This window comes from Archocentrus centrarchus, unplaced genomic scaffold (genome assembly GCF_007364275.1).
Source record: "Archocentrus centrarchus isolate MPI-CPG fArcCen1 unplaced genomic scaffold, fArcCen1 scaffold_43_ctg1, whole genome shotgun sequence".
NCBI classification, from domain to species: Eukaryota; Metazoa; Chordata; class Actinopteri; order Cichliformes; family Cichlidae; genus Archocentrus; species Archocentrus centrarchus.
Window position 1 is genome coordinate 644,393 of NW_022060269.1, and position 7,378 is coordinate 651,770.

General features: G+C 37.4%; 2 long non-coding RNA genes across 2 annotated transcripts; one reads left to right on the plus strand and one right to left on the minus strand.

Annotated features, from left to right (window-relative positions):
• Positions 1–1,959: 1,959 nt before the first annotated feature.
• LOC115777125 (uncharacterized) lies at positions 1,960–4,173 on the minus strand. The gene is made up of 6 exons (XR_004019586.1): positions 4,036–4,173; positions 3,316–3,447; positions 2,819–2,965; positions 2,408–2,536; positions 2,185–2,303; positions 1,960–2,003 (listed from the first exon to the last, which is right to left on the minus strand). It is a non-coding gene; the product is annotated as an uncharacterized LOC115777125 (long non-coding RNA).
• Positions 4,174–4,308: 135 nt separating this feature from the next.
• Positions 4,309–7,174, plus strand: LOC115777128 (uncharacterized). The gene is made up of 5 exons (XR_004019587.1): positions 4,309–5,030; positions 5,142–5,286; positions 5,755–5,907; positions 6,229–6,443; positions 6,867–7,174. It is a non-coding gene; the product is annotated as an uncharacterized LOC115777128 (long non-coding RNA).
• The last annotated feature ends 204 nt before the right edge of the window (positions 7,175–7,378 follow it).

Sequence of the window (7,378 nt, forward strand, 5' to 3'; positions counted from 1 at the left end):
CAGACACCGCAAACCTTCTTTCCACAGCTTGCATTGATGTGCCATCCTGGATTAGCTGCACTACCTGAGCCACTTGTGTGGGTTGTATAAGCCGTCTCATGCTACCACAAGTGTGAAAGCACCACCAACATTCAAAAGTGACCAAAACATCAGCCAGAAAGCATAGGTACTGAGAAGTGGTCTGCGGTCCCCACCTGCAGAACCACTGCTTTATTGAGTGTGTCTTGCTAATTGCCAATAATTTCCACCTGTTGTCTATTCCATTTGCACAACAGCATGTGAAATTAATTGTCAATCAGTGTTGCTTCCTAAGTGGACAGTTTGATTTCACAGAAGTCTGATTTACTTGGAGTTATATTGTGTTGTTTAAGTGTTCCCTTTATTTTTTTGAGCAGTGTATAAATGCCAGTTCATTTTACAGTGACCTCTACAAGAACACTTAAACTTTTACATTTGATACTTTTACATTCAGCATTAACCAGTGTTCATTTTGACAGCAAATTCTGATTTAGTTTTAGTCAGTCTTTTGGGGTGGCTGTAGCTCAGTAGGTAGAGCAGGTCACCTACTGATCGGAAGGTCAGTGGTTCAATTCCTGGCTACTGCTGGCTGCATGCCAATGTATCCTTGGGCAAGATACTTAACCCCAAGTTGCTCTCCGACCGTTCTGTCGGAGTATGAATGTGAGTGAATGTTACATAATTAAAGCACTTAGCTTAATTAATTAATCATGGAAGGGCTTGTATGAATGGGTGGGCATGGGGTAAATGTAAAAACGTGTTGTGTAACCCTTAGCAAAAAGAAGTTTATTCAAGTGTACTATGAGTATACTTATTTTTTACTAAACCTGAGAAAGTATACTTGAAGGTCACTTTTTATAAACTATATTTTATATACTTAAGAATAGTATAATGAAGTATACTTGGCTTATACTGAAAAGTATAAACAAAAGTCCAAGACTAAGTACATTAATACTAAGACTTACACTTATACTTTAATACTAAAACTTGGACTTATACTTTAGTATACTTTTTACATCTTTCTGCCACAAAGTACTAATACTTACTATATCTTGCTCCAAGTGCATAATAAGGTCAAATCATTGACTCATGCTTAACATTTAATTTATATATTGATAATATAATGCTGGAGTTTAAAACTTTACAGTATATAGTATGTGTGCTCAATTGCATTATCTTTATGTACCTTAAAAATCATACACAAAAACAGAAAACCTTTGACTTGACTTTATTGATCAAGCGAGTCCCTTTCATAAGGGTTTGGCAATGGTGTTATGTACATAGTATCAGCTGTTTCAACAAGAACACATTTTGTTTTGATCATGTCAGGCCAGACAGCATTAACAGTTTCAGCTTTTTTCACAACATGTACGAAAGTACTTTGTACACTGATGTGTGAATCTTTACATATTTAATAAGTATAACTGATTTAATAAGTACCTCAACTAAAACACAACATAGTTTGCCACATGAACAAAAAGCAGGGATTTGATGTGAACATGTTTGTTTAAAAATAACTAAGTCAGTAATTAAACAAAATGTACCATCTTTCAAGCATGCAGCACTATTGTGTCTCTTCTTTAGTCTGTCATAGTTTTGACTGTGATACACAAGTCCATTTACCAAAAAACGGTCCTAAGACCAAAAGCAGTTGCTTAGATTTCCACAATGGCAAGCCTATATGACATTTTTATACTTGTTTGCACCGGGGGGTGACCAAAACCTCTGACATTTTCATTTAGCATTTCACAATTTTCTGTTTTCCTTTTACTAAAGTAAAGTTCTTCAACAAAAGACTGAATTGAATGTGAGGGTGGAATCAAACCTGGAAACATTAGATTGAACAGTTTCAGTAAATGAGTAAGTGCTTTGCCTGTTAAGTTGTTATGCAGCACATAGGACATCAGCATCAATAAACTTTCTCCCTTTGAAAAAGGTGCACCAGGATATAGGGGCTTGTCACCATCTGCGTGGTCTTCAATGCCCTATGGATATAGGAAAAAAAGATAGAAAAAGCATGTATAAATTAGAACGAGTAACAGTTAACACATACAGTGTGTATTATCATCATTATTATTATGTAGTACTGTCTCCAAATGTTCCAATTGTATGTAATGTGCGAATAGTAACTACTAACAATGTGTTATTGAACCACTGTCTACATACCACTGGAAATTCAGGTTCATTTCCTCTTGCACTCCCCTCCATCACGTTTTCGTCATCAGCATGGTTTTCAGCTTCATCAATGGCAGCACCAATCAAGTCCTCTTCAGAATGTGGCAGAGCTTCATCATTTTACAAGTTGACAAGGGAAAAAGATAACTTGAAGTAATTAATTAAAAGATTAAAGGAAGCGTATATAAACTAACCCATAGAATGGTGCATTCACCTCTGAGACGTCCACATCCAACTGGCTTGTGGTTGGTTTCTCAGTGTCGAGTTCATCATCTTCATTTTCACTGCTGGAAGTGTTACTCCAGTGGTCTTCTGTGTCGGTGTGGTTATCTATATTATCATTCTACATGTGAACAAAGGAAAGAGAATAAAAAAATGTAACTTTTGCTTTTTTGTTAGCAATGTTGTCATTTGTCTACACTTTGGTTCAGCTAGAGGATAGCTCAAAATGCACATAAGTGTGGTATGAATGTGCCCAACCATTACAGCAAACCTCTAACTAAATGTATTGGAAAATGTGTGCACTGTTGACACTTCCGTGAGAGTGTCACTGAAGGCCCTCTGAAGCATATTACTATGCTAACAAACTTGGCCTAGTGTATTCCCCCACCCTACCCCAATGTACCTCTTGAATGTCCATATCCAACAGGCTGTCTGTGGAAGAGCTCTCACTATCAAATTCATCTTCACTGCTGGAATTGAGTTCTTCCTCTCCACTGGTCGAAGTGTAAGTCATGTGACCATCTGTGTTGATGTCATCATGACTGATATTCTACAGTTTAACAAGAGAAAGACAATGAACAACTGAATGAATTAACTCCCTTTATGTCAAGTCCAATCATCAAATCATAAACAGAGTAAGTGTAAACTTTAATTTTCTGACAACTTCAGTGCTTTCCACCTCAACTGCTTATTGTGTCATGGGAGAAAAATAAGTCAGTAATGTGGCATATGACAGGTGCTTATGATAATGTACCTAGTTGGGGAGCTGAAAGCACAATTTAGGAAAGATTCTTAAACTTTAATCAAGCAGGATATGAAGATTACCCAGATACATGGGGGAATGTATACTGGCAACACAACAATTCCACTTAGACTGAAACTGTGCTTTTGCATATTTACCTGTTGAAGGGCAGAATCCAAAAGCCTAGGTGTGGAAGAGCTCCTACTGTTGACATCATCTGTAACTTCTCTATGGGAAGCAGTGGGCTGACTAATGTGATCTCGTGAGTTGTCCTGTAGTTCTGCCCTATCCTGAAAAGGTGGGGTGTTCAAACATAAATGTAAATTATTACTCAGGTCCTTTCATTCCCTTTGGGTATACTGAGTGCATTTAAGATCATCCCAACATATTTTGGGAAGTTGCCTCCGCATGAGACTGTACATAATGCATGGGTATCAATTGTCTTTGAAATTAAAACCAGATTCAACTTTCCCTATTCTGCCAACTTTATTGAAAAGAAATCTCACCTGAATTGTAAGCAGCTAGCTGCTAGCTGTGTTCAGATCTTACACATCAAACATTAAAACATAACAGTTTTAATAGACTCCTTGCATATAAACATTTTTACTACGGCTCACTTACTCCCCGTTACATTGGCTGCGTAACAATCACTGTAAAAGACAACTCACACAAACTTGCATTCGGACATTAGCTTACAAGTCTGTCACTCATAGTCAAACAAAAACGCTACCTTTAACGGTAGCAGCCATGTAATCTTTCATTTAAGATTACAAGCTGCTAACATTCCAACGTGACTAATGCGGCTAATGTAGCCTAACTGGAAACATCTGAGCAGTACAGAATTTTATGTGCGAGCAAATTCATTATCTGTTACTTACTTTTACTTTCCATCTGTACTTGGTAGTCCTTGGAATCTCTGCTGTGTAATCCTCTAAATATCTTTGATAAGGTCCACACTGTTTAGCCACGTTAGCTCTAATGAGCTAGCTCAGCTTCTTCCAGGTACTATAGCCACAGAAATTTCTGGTACGGCACTTCTGGCCATGGTCCCGCCCCTACCTGGCAGCCAATGGGAGCCTCCCAATTTTAAATTAGCGCTCACGCGCCAATTCAAGGTCTCCCTTGCAAAAAAAATAAATAAATAACGGTCTCAACCAGTATCAACAAGGAAAGGAGAAGGAGGAGAAGACATATCCTAGCTAAAATTGAATTTTCAGCATTAGATACCACAATGCCATTTGCCATTTATTATTTCAAGGACAAGACTGTGGAAGTTGGGAAGATTTTATGGATGAGTACTGACGACCAGCAACAATATCCAAAAGTAATCACTCAGTGCCCTGATCTAGAAGAAGAAGACGGATGGATGAAGATAAAGTGGGACATAAAAGGCAGAAAAAAGTCAGCTCCAGCCTTTTTCCCAGCAAAGGTTTTGATGGTTGGTGGTAAGTTGTTAATTGTATTGCTTCTCAGTTAGCTTCATAGCTTCATCTATACCCTATATGAAAAAGCTAAAGGGGTGTTCACATTGGCAGTTTTTTAATTACAGAAAATAAATACCTTGGTATGACACCAGCTGATTCTAAGTGACATTTCTTTATCATTTCTGGTGTGCATAAAACTTAACTCCATAGTTATATGATTTTTGTTTTGAGTTACACATTTTTGAATCTAGGTATGATCCATCAGTGGTGCAGCTGACTCTGTAAATGCAAGTAAATCATCATTACCATGGATGTTATTATATTTGCCTGTTATAAACATATAAAACTGAATTATAATTTTAACAGAAGAGAAAGAAGTCATCGTGTGCTGAAAAAGAGTGATGATAGAAGAGCTGAAGAAGCAGCTGGCAAACAAAATATCTTCAGAGGTAAAAAATTTGACTATTGTGGTATTTTGAGTTGAAGCAATAATTATGGTGTGGAATTTCTGCCTGATCCTAATTCTGGCTGATTCTTTGATTTCACGTGTTTTGGTGTAGTCAACTAACTCAAATGAGGAGTCATCAGATGAGGAGCAGCTGCCCAGAAACTGGAGTGGAGCACAGAAGAAAGTGAAAGAGCTTCAGAGAGAAATCGAGAGCCTGAAAGCAGACTATGGGAAAGAGATACTAGATGCTATGAGAGGTATTTTCTCTTTATCAATTCAAGTAGCCTAAAGCAAATTATAAAACAACAGCTTTTAACGACTGAATATGTGCCTATACTGATTCCTGAAGTCAAACACTGTGGGTGTGCAGGTCAGGTATAATGAACTAAACTTAATAACACAATAAAGTGAAATTTTCTTATACTCCCATACTGAAGCATTGAAATCTGAAAAAAGAGACTCACAAATCACACAGACAAACAATTGCTGGCAGGGAGAGCTGGGATCTGCTGCCAAGTGTGGAAAAAGGTCCACACCTGGCTTCAACCTGACATTTATATGGTTTTGGCTAATTCAGTCTCCTCCTGCTTCCTGTTTCTGCCTAATCAGCGCCACTTCCAGTCACGGTCTTCATAACAAAAATGACTAATTTAATGTTTTAAAATGGTCTCAAAACACAGTAATGACACAAAGCTTTTGTTGCCTTGTTTTCATTCCCTTTACAGAGCTTCCAGCAGTAGTGACAACGCTGAAAGAGATCTTAGAAAAAAATCACTGTTCAGATCTCAACTCCTGCTTCCACCTGGTCAACACCCACACCAGACCAACAAGTTTGACCACCCGCCTCTCCTCAAGTGTTGTCTGACCCTCATAATATGGTAAATACCTCAAAATGCATTGATAGGGTATGTGTTTATCCATGTGGGGAAATGTTTGCTATACAATTTCCCTCTACACCTTGTGACTATACACATAATTTAAAAAGAAGCATATTAATCAACTTTGTGCTGGATGTATACAAATAATGATTGATTTGGAAATGCTATGATGATGCCCCCCAAATTTCTCATGTTATGGAGTTAGTCTATAGATTATAGGCCAATGCATATTCACTGCACTGATAAATGAATAGATTTACAAAGAAATTTTATATAATTGTTTCATCATTATTTGGTGAGTAATAGTCAAATGTTTTGCAGGTGCCTCTATACGCCAGGTTGTGATTTAAAAGTCCCAAGACTAAAGCTGAAGTCTCTGCGAACTGCAAGTTCAGCATTGTACATTGGGGATCTTGCGGTGTTCATCTATGGTAGACACGCTGTCCAACTCAAGTTTGACCGGGAGGCAGTCGGGGCCCACAAAGATGTGGAATCAAAACCACAACTGGATAACACCAAGCTTGATGCTATATTTGGTGAGTGCATTTAATTTAAGGCAAAACTGGAATAATAGGTAGAGACATAGTTATAATCAGACACTCACTCACACTATCAGTACTACAAATAAAATAAAATAAAAACAATACATACTAATGCTTCTATATGATGGTAAACAATCGAGGCTTTTCAGTTGTCGTAAATTACAGAGGATTTACACGTGATGTCACTGCCAGCACGCTGTCCATTGTTTTGCCACTCAGTTGCACTCTGCCTTATTCAGTCTGACTGGCGTGTGATGTGTGTGCAATCCCTTTATAACAGTTTTTGCTGATTGCATTTAAGTTCAGAAATGTACCTGATAAACCATCCTCCCTGCCATGACATGTGTTAATTGTGGACAGTGAATAAGAATAACACTGAGGTAATGGTTTGTTCTGTATGTGTTTTTTCACTCACAGCCCATGCCCAGGTGAAATCTCCTGACACCCACCATGCAAGATGTGAGACGAATCATAAGAAAGAAATGCAACAACATAAGCTACGCCAACAAGTAGATGAAAAGAAGTCATAAAAGTACAGATTTTGTTTCTGTCTTTTTTATTTTTGGTTCCAAAGGTGTGCTTTTCTTTTACCTTTTTTGACAAGGAAGGACTTTATTTCTCAGTTGAAGATGCTATGTTTACATTTTTACAAGCATATGCACAAGTTTTGCTTTACCACTTTTTACAAATAAGGACTTGATCTTGGCGAGACCATTATGTTTACATTTTTACATGCAAATGTGCACTTTTTCCTTTCATTTTATCCAGTAAGGTAGAACTTGATTTCATAGGTCTTTGTTTTTGAAATGTTTGAAATCTTTGAAAATATATAAAACTTGTTTTCAACATTCTGTCTTGTGATTTTGTAAATGCATCACACTTTCATAAACTTTAAGAATACTTTAAGGAGTATATTTCCAGTATATAAA